The following is a 9,739-nucleotide window of genomic DNA, read 5'->3' as shown; positions in this document are numbered from 1 at the left end:
CAGGCCTGCGGCTTCCTGATCCCGGCTGCCGCATACGGAGGAAGAAAACATTTTTGTGGTGGGGTTGTTTAAGCGAAGGGGAAAACGGGAGAGAAAGAAAGTAAGGGCAGTGGCTGGATCCCAGACGCTGTTGCCGTGGAGACGCTGGCTGGGCAGGTGCAGGGGAGGCGGCTACAGGGGGCCTGCGGCGGCCTCTCTGCTTCCTCAGGTCCCTCGTGCTTCGTGCCTCCCCGCTCTGAGCAGCCAATACAACGCGTGTGAGCCCCGGCTCCTCCGTCTGTCCCAAGAGGAGGCCCAAGAAGTCCTGAGTGCTGAGTGGCTGCTTGGAGAGGCAGGTGCACAGTGACTCCAACGGTAGCAGATGAAGCCCCACGAGGCCCGGCGGCTCAGCTCAGAGCCCCCAAGGGTGCAGTGATCCTGAGCAAAGCAGGATCGAAAGTTCTGTGGCCAGCCCCAAGCTGTGCTGCTGGTTTCTAACAACTGCTCATGCAGCCATTGGCTCTGTGAAGACGGGAAGGGACACACGGTGTTCCAAGGACATTCAGCCACTGAGGTCTAACTGGCCAGGAAAACCTAAGGGCCGTGCTGGTTCCACTAACAGCCTCCTTCCTTCCTCCTGGCCACTGTGTTGTTTTTTGAAAGATTTTTTTTTTATTTGAAAGGCAATTACAGAGAGAGAGAGAGAGAGCAGAAAAATAAGTCTACCAACTGCTAGTTCACTCCCCAGGTGGATGCAATGGCCAGGGCTGGGCCAGTCTGAAGCCAGGAGCCAGGAGCCAGGAGCTTCTTCTGGGTGTCCCACATGGGTGGCAGGGAGCCAAGCACTTGAGCCATCTTCCACTGCTTTCCCAGGTGCATTAGCAGGGAGCTGGATCAGAAGCAGAGCTGCTGGGACTTGAACCGCTATGCCACAGCACCAGCCCCTTTTAAAACAATTTTTAGTTATTCAACTTAATTATTTGAAAGGGAGGGAGAGGGAGAGAGAGATTTTCCATCTGCTGGTTTACTCCCCAAATGCATTCAATAGCTGATGACAGGCCAGGCTGAAGCCAGGAGCCTGGGACTCCATCTGGGTCTCCCAGGTGGGCGGCAGGGACCCGAGTTCTTGAGCCATCACTGCTGCCTCCCAGCATGCGCATTACTGGGAAGCTGGGACTGGGAGGGGAGCCGAGCCTCCAGTCAGCCTAGGCACCCCAATATGGGTTTAAGGAGTCTCAAGCAGCATTAAAAATTTTAATTTCTTGAAAGGAAGAATGATAGAGAGGGAGGGACACACACACATACACACAAATCCTCTATTTGCTGGTTCACTCTCCAAATAGCCACAACAGCCAGAGCTGAGCCAGGCCAATGCCAGGAGCCTGGAACTCCATCCAAGTCTCCCACATGAGTAGCAGGGGCCAAAGTACCAGACATCATCTGCTGCCTTCCCAGACACATTAGCAGGGAGCCGGATGGGAAGCAGAGCAGCTGGATCCTGAACAGGTGTTCATGTGGGATGCCAGTGTGTCAAGTGGCGGCTTAACCTGCTGCACCAAACGCTGGCCCCACAAGCAGCATTTTTTTTGACAGGCAAAGTTAGACAGAGAGAAAGGTCTTCCTTCCATTGGTTCACCCCCCAAATGGCTGCTACGGCCAGTGCGCTGAGTCGATCCAAAGCCAGGAGCCAGGTGCTTCCTCCTGGTCTCCGAAGCAGGTGCAGGGCCCAAGCACTTGGGCCATCCTCCACTGCCTTCCCGGGCCACAGCAGAGAGCTGGACTAGAAGAGGAGCAACCGGGACAGGACCAGTGCCACAACTGGGACTAGAACCCGGAGTGTCAGCGCCGCAGGTGGAGGATTAGCCTAGTGAGCCGCGGCGCTGGCCCGTAAGCAGCATTTTGACCTCTGTGCCCAATGGCACCTCACTGTGTGGTCTTGAGGTCTTTGCAAATGCTCAGGGAGGAGGGGAGGGCTCCTGTCCCAGGTACCCCAGGGTAAGAGAGCAGCTCCTGTCCCTGGCAAGCTTCTGTGGGGGTGGGGGAGTTGAGATACTGTGGAGTTCGGTGACACAAAATCACAGGACCCCCTCATGCTGCAGAAACTTCGAGCTGTGATGGGAAGGGCAGGTGCGGGAACAGGTGCTCCGTGAAGTGCCTGAGCTTGGCGGTGGTGGTGGGGGGGAATTGTGGGAGACGCCATGGGGCCACACTGGGGTTGGAGGTGAGATTCCAAACTCTCTTTGCACTGAAAACACTCCTCGTGCCACCCCCACCCCAATCCTGTCCCCAGGTATGTTGCTCACCACGGTTCAGGTCTTCTGGTTCCTCCACTCTGAACTGCCTCCAAGAGGAGTCTGCTTTGCGTCTGTGGGTCTGCAGGGTGCTGGGTCCGCTCCCAGCCCTCTAGGAGAGGAGCCTGTCTCTGGAAGAGGGAGCAGGTGCCACTCTGGTCTGGCAGGAGTCCAGCTCTCCTCTGCCTTGAGTCCTCTGGGCATGAACGAGGCTGCGTTTGTATGAGGAAAGGAAGAGAAAATGAACCACGTAGGCGCAAGGCCTTACCTGGGCTCCTGCACCGGCCCCCGGGGCCACCAGGGTGGGTGGCTGCGTCCACGCGGCCTTTCCTGGCGGGCGGCTTCGCCTTGCTCCCACCCTGCCGTCTCCTCCGCTTGATTCCTTGTGGATTAGCTCAGCGCACCATTATCCCAAAGGCTCTGTCCAAGTTGGCGAGAGTCACACATATGGCTGTTTGGCTTTTAATGAAGTTTATGATTTAAATCTTGCACTCTTAACACCTTCTTTGCAAGCCTCAGAGGGAAACAAAAATGTTGAAGTTGTTTACTCATTTCCTTCATAACGTGGAGACCCTCGCGCCTGGCCAGAGTCAGGCCTGTGTGTGTGTGGTGTGTGGTGTGTGTGTGTGCATGTAGTAGCAGAGAGTTGGGTGTATGGCTGTTCTCTCTCTCTCTCTCTCTCTCTGGCCACAGTTCAGCCCTTGGCAAGTTCCCCAAACATCAACGGAGTCCTGCGGAAAGGATTTTCCTGAATATCTCGCACCTGCACTACCTGCTGCTTCTCCCTCACCCAGGTCCGCATCTGCTCCCCTAGGAGCAAGCAGGCCCCCCCCACAGGGACCCAGGCTCCGGTGTGTGTGGGGGTTCCTGCTGCTCCCTCCCCTGGCCTGGAAACAGGCAGGCAGCAGAGGGAGTCCCCAGCATGGGGCGGCTGTGGTGCATGGCCGGGCTCTGACCCGCGCTGGCCGCAGGGCAGCTGGGCTGGGGACAGCAGTGAGGGCTGTTTCAGGCTGACACGTCTCCGGGGCGGCGGGATGGGAGCTTGGAACAGAAAGCTACTGGGAGGCCTGCGAGAAGGTGAGTGGTGAGCCAGTTGTTGTCCCCGGGCAGCTCGGGACTGTGCCACCCGGCGGGCAGGGGACCCCGAAGGAAGAAGGGATGCAGCCCTGCCCTCAGGGGGCTTATGGCCAAAGAGGGGACAAGGACAGAAGGCTGGGCCCAAGGTTGGGTGGCAGGAAGTGGGGATCCAAACTCCCTGGCTTCAAGGGGCTGAGTGGGGTCTTCTGTCAATTTTTGTCCTGGAAGCGGGCAGCGTGTGTGGACGGCAGCCTGGACTCCCCGCTGTGACATCCTGGGCAGAGCATCTGAGGCTGGCCTCCAGTCTCCCCGTGTCGCTTTTGTCACCGTGACTAACAGGCAGGGCAGACAAAGCCCTCATTCAAGAGCCCATCCCCGCTGGAGGGATAGCCCGGCCACAGGATGAGGCAGGTGGATTGGCATCTGGGCTCTTTTTCCTCCTGAGTAGAGACAGTGTGATCGTTGGCACACACGTCCCCTGGGAGCAGCTGGGGGTGGGGGAGTCAGCTCCTGCGTTCTGTGGGGGAGGGGGGAGCCAGGGAGCCGGCAAGGTCGAGACTCTCTTTCCAAGGGGGACTCCCATTCGAAGCCTCCGTGTCCCCATCTGCAGGTGGCTTGTCTACAGAGGACTTAAGTCCCGGGCGGGGCCCAGAAGGGTCTGATCAGAGCCGATGACCTTCTACAAAGGGGACGGTTTCAGGCTCAGGATTCTGGGCTTTGGGTGAAACTGCGTGGATTTCCTCCCAGCCGTGGGTGTGTGCCGGCTGTCACGAGTCGTCTCCCCGCACTGACAGATTCGACAAGTGCCCGCCAGGTGCCCGCTGGCTTGATGCTTTTAGTGAAGCCGGCATCAGTAGCTTTGCTCCAAAAGCCACACGCCTAACGAGTGGCAGAGCCAGGGCGGGACCGCAGGGCTTCTCATTCCTTGCTCATGGGCCTCAAGTTCAAGGCCAAGGTTCCCACTTCATTCTGAAGTCAAGCAGCCAGCAAGCACCCTGCTCCTTCTGCAGGAAAACTTAGCCTTGTGAGCTTCAAAGACCCTAGTGCTGGGGGAAGAGCCGGCGGAGGCTGGGTCAGCTCATGGCTTCTGGAGTTTTCTTTCCCATCCAGGGCCAGATGGCTCCTAAATGCTGCATGGCTCTGACATAGAAACTTGGAATAAAAACCAAAGGGAAAACCTGGGATGGAAAAACCTGGAGTCCCTCCAGTCACCCACTCACCTGGAGCCACCCTGTGCAGTCCAGCTCTGCTCAAGTTTACCAGTTACCGCAAGGCCTGGCCCAGGCGCTGTGGAGGGGGCAGCAGGGGAGGCAGAGCCGACACATGGAGTTCCTTCTCTGTTTTTAGAAGAAGATTTATTCATTTGAAGGTCAGGGTTACAGATAGAGAGGGAGAGAGGTCTTCTATCCGCTGGTTCACTCCCCAGATGGCCTCAACAGCTGGGGCTGGGCTAGGCCAAAGCTAGGAGCCAGAAACCCCATCCAGGTCTCCCACCTGGGTGCAGGGGCCTAAGTACTTGGGCCATCTGCTGCTGCTTTCCCAAGTGCATTAGCAAGAAGCTGGATTGGAAGTGGAACAGCTGGGTCAAACCAGCTCCCATATGGAATGTTCCAGGCGGTGGCTTAACCCACTGTCCCACAATGCCCACCTGAGTTCTTTTTCTTTATAAAGAACTGCCATACTATTTTCTTTTTATTTGAAAGGCAGTTGGGGGAGGGGCAGGGGGAGAAATCCATTTCCCATCCACTTGTTCACTCCCCAGATGGCTACAATGAGTAGAGCTGGGGTTGGGCCTGGGCCAGGCAGAGGTCAGGAGCCAGGAACTCCTTCTGGGTCTCCCACGCGGGTGGCAGGGGCCCAAGGTCTCAGGCCATCTGCTGCTGCTTCCCAGGCGCGTTAGCAGGGCGCCGGATCAGAAGCAGAGCAGCCGGACTTGAACTGGTGTCCACACTCCTGCGATGCCAGTGCTGCAGGCAGCTGCTTAGCGCGCTGTGTCACAACCCCGTCCTCATGCCGCTCTCGGTTCTCAGCGGTGCTCCCTGGAGCACCACCCAGAAGCATGGTGAGGACCCGTTCCATTCACATGCGCATGTAGCTCCCTGTCAGTCAAGGCTGCGAAGATTCCCACTAAAGTCTCCTTTCCAACAACCACTACACGCAAACTCAGCTAAGAAATGCAGCCCCAGGACACAGCGAGCAAGCGGCTGGCTCCCGAGCAGGAAGCCCACCTGACGCCGGAGACCTCTGGCCTGGGGTCCCGCAGACTGTGACGGACATTCTTTCCATCACACCCGCCCAACTCTTCCCCCTTCAAAGGGGCCTGCTTCAGCTCTCCCCCTCACAAGTGAGGCTCAGGGGACCTGGGGCTGCAGACAGAGGCTGAGGGACTGGAAAGAGGATGTCGCCGAGCCGTCAGGCCGCATCTGGAAAGATGACGCAACGTGGCAAAGTGGGGCCAGCGCAGGCCGGGAACGGCCTACATCACGAGCCTTGGTCCTGTCTGTTACTACAACCAGATTCCCGACACCGGGAGCAGTTCACTGGGCTCACGGTTCTGGAGGTCTGCAAACCCGCGGGCGTGGCCCCGCCCCCTCACGCGGCGGGGGGCGGGACTGGGCGTGGCCCCGCCTCCTCACGCGGGGGCGTGCGGCACGGCATGAGGCAGAGCAGGCTGTGGCTGTGGTCTCTCCAGCGCCATTATGGGACACCCCATTTAATGACCGCATCTAATCCTAGTCGCCCTCCCCCCTTCAGCTCCATTTGCAGACGTCATTTACATAGGAATTGGGGGATTACGTTTTCGGCCCAAGAACTTTGAGGGGTCACAAGTCACACTGCGTGTGGCAGAAGAACCACCTCTTCCTCAAGGAGTGGTCTCCGAGGGCGGGGAGCGCTGATGTGGCATCCCTGGGCCTGCCAGCCCTGCCCCTTTCGCATCCACTGCCAGAGAAGGGGAAAACATTAATAGTGATTTATCGCCAGCTTTCGTCCTCGGCGGGGCACGAAATCCATGTGTGACTCACATCCACCCTGTGGTGACCAAGCCGGGCATGGTGTTTGCCCCGTCCTCGGGAGCCCCCGGCCATGAGGCGGCTCTGACACCTCAGACCCTCCAGGGCTGGCGCTGGGAGGCGCTGTCTCTGCTCGATCACCCATCAGCCCTGACCTGGCGTGCAGCCCCCGGTGGGGCCACAGGCTACCTACAGAAAGCTTTGGAAGCCGACCCAGGGGTGAACCCAGGCTGGTGGCTTGCTGGCCGTGTACCTCCAGGGACTTAATCTATGAGGTTTAGTTTCTCCATCAGAAAAGCAGAAGTGCAGGGGCTGGGTATCTGGCGCAGTAGTGAAGCTGTAGCTTCCGATGCCTGCAGCCCACCTCTGTTTCAGATTCCAGCTCCCTGAATCCTGGGAGGTAGCAGATGGCGGTGCGCGGGCTTGGGTACCTGACATCCATATAGGAGATCTGGATGGAGCTTCTGGCTGTTGTGGGCATCTGGGGAGTGACCCAGCGGATGCAAGACCTCTCTTCTTGTCATTTTCTTTTTTCCTTTTACACAAGGACAGCACTGGCAAGTGATACCTACCGCGCAGAGTAACTGGACACGTGACCCAGCCTTTGCAAGGCGCTGGGCTGAAAGGGCTGCGTTCTCCACGCCGTCTGCGAGGGGCCTGGGCTGGGCCTCTCTGGGGCTTCTCTGCACCCAGCTCGCTGTGGCGCCGCCTCCACACTGGCCCTCAGATGGCCAGGCTGGGGACCCTGAGCCCCTGGGCCAGATGTCTTCTCCTTTTTAAACTCTGCCCCGACTTATGTCGGTAGCCGGGGCGGAGCAGAGCTTCCCCAGGCTGGCCTGGAGTCTCTAAGCTTTACATGCCCAGCCACTCAGCCTCTTCCCAGCCGAATGTCACCACCATGACCCCGCCTCCTTATCCCAGGCAACACTTTCTCTGTGCCTACATCCCCCTGCCACCTGGACACCTCGCCTACTTCCCAAACTCGTCTTTGCATTGCTCCTTATTCTTTTCTGCCCCTCTCACCCTTGAACTCCTTTGCTAGCCTCATTCTCCTGTGGCGGGCCGGGCTGCAGATCCCGGAAGTGCCTCAGCACCACATTTCCCTACGATGCTCTCGCTCTAGCCTGCAGGCTGTGGGGTGAACAGGACTACCTGGACCGAGCTGGCTTGAAATCCCAGTCCTCCCACTCCTGAGCTGTGGGAGCACGGGAGAAGACGCGGGAGAACAGCTCCCATCTCACAGGAGAGCTGTGAAGACGCAGAGAGACAAACCATGTCAAGCGTTCAGAACCGACCCTGGCAGACGGCAGAAGGGCCCCTCGCTGCTACTACTTTGAGCCTGGTGTCTAGGACATGGGGCTGGGTGGGTGGTGGCAGGGGGAGGGGTCCAGGTGCCCAGACTGGGCAGGTGAAAGTGCGAGGTGTGGATGTTTACCCTATTCAGGAAAATCCCTCAGACATGGGTGCTTCCACAAGTTCATGGAAAATGGTCTGAAATCTAAGAGGCCTTTTTGGTGCAAAAAATGTTGAAATCCATGCATGCATGGAAAGTTTTTTTCCTAATATGTACCTATTTTCACAACCTTTTTAAAGATCTCTGTATATGTGGCTTTCAACATTTTGGGGATCAAAATAAACTTTAGAAATTTTATTTGAGAGGGAAAGAGAGAGACACTCTCATTCTCATTACTGGTTCACTTCCCAAATGCCCAAAAGGCTGGGGCTGGGCCAAGGCAGAAGCCTGGAGAGTCAGGAACTCAATACAGGCCCCAGCATGAGTGACAGGACCCAACTACTTGAGCCATCACTGCTGCCTCCCACGGGGAGCAGGGGCTGGAGTTGGGAGCAGGGCCAGGATGGTTCGTGCGCAAGCACTCGATGTGGGATGTGGGCATCCTAACGGTGGGGCTTCCCATCCGCCTTTACACTTACCTCTTAATTCTGTTTTCCCATGAACTTTGTGGAGTGCCCTCATACTCGAAACCAAGCAGAAGGGTATAAAGAGCCCCACATACCCAACAGCCAGCTTCAACAATTACTGACTCATGGGTAATCTTTTGTATCTACATCTTTCTCCTCAATCCCTCCCTAACACACATGCTGGATCATTAAAAAGGAAATTGCAGATTAAACAATTTTAGGGGCCAGTGTTGTCGCTTAGCGGATAAAGCCCCCTGCGATGCCAGCATCCCATATGGGTTCCTGTTCAGGTCCCTGCTGTCCCACTTCCGATCCAGTTCCCTGCTAATGACACGGGAAAATCAGCAGAAGACTGCCCAAGTGCTTCGGCCCCTGCTACCCATGTGGGGAACTAGAAGAAGCTCCTGGCCCCTGCCTTTGGCCTGGCCTGGCCCTGGCCGTTGAGGCCATCTGGGGAGCAAACCAATGGATCTAAGATCTCTCTCTCCTTCTCTCAGTAACTTGGACTTTCAAATAAATAAGTAAATAAATAAATAAATCTTAAATTTATGATTTATATTTTTAAAAGAGCTTCCAAAAAGGATGGTGGCTTGTGACTTAGATGAAGCCAAGGGCCCTTTCTGTGACACCCGGCACCCAGGAAAGCTGGTGGCTGTCAAAGCAGCTCCTGCAGGACCCCCGCCCCCCCGCCCAGTCCCCACTAGGGCCTGGGTAGTAGAATCATCTTTAGTATAGCACCTCAAGTATCAAATCAGAGTCTTTGCAATTCAGACAGAAAAACCCGGGGTAACGAGTGGAATTCTCTTCCCAGTTCCCCTCACATAGTTTCCTTAAACCTGTGGTCTCTGCCCACTTGTCTGCCGCTGGGCCCTGGGAGACCACAGAGCGGAGAAATAATGTAACAAGATGAACAGAAAGCCCTGGCAACAGCTGCCCGCGCGCTCTGACGTGGACACCTGCTCGCGGCTGTGACTTTCTACCGTGTGTTCTGCTAGTCACACCCTTCCTGCTCAGCTGACACCATGAGCCGCTCATGGGCGCCTCCACCAGGCAGGACCTGGGAACAGCTGCTCCAGCTGGCAAAGAAAGAGGCAGGGGCAGGGCCTGGGCACAGGTGGGACAGGCCAGAGGCCGTCACTGGCCCCATGCGAGAGGGAGGGCTGCAGAAAGCAGGCTGACTTTTCTGAGGTGGCGCAGCAATGCAGCTAAGCCACACACGAATTCTCATGAAAGCAACTCCCCAAGATGGCTTCCTACTGAGCATACGGCCCAGCATGTGCATCGAAGCTGGGAGTAACCAGCATTTTGAGCACTGGGTCTCGGGGCCTTCCTCTCCGTGTTCACACTCTCCGTCGGCGGTGGACACAGCCCACAGCCCAGAGCGCACCGGCGGCCGCGCAAGCCCTGGCTCGAGCTCCTGAGTGAGGCCACGTCTCGCCTGGATGACCACAGTGGGACAGA

Source organism: Oryctolagus cuniculus, chromosome 9 (genome assembly GCF_964237555.1).
Source record: "Oryctolagus cuniculus chromosome 9, mOryCun1.1, whole genome shotgun sequence".
Taxonomy (NCBI): domain Eukaryota; kingdom Metazoa; phylum Chordata; class Mammalia; order Lagomorpha; family Leporidae; genus Oryctolagus; species Oryctolagus cuniculus.
The sequence above is the reverse complement of the archived record's forward strand: the minus strand, read 5'-3'. Positions refer to the sequence as shown.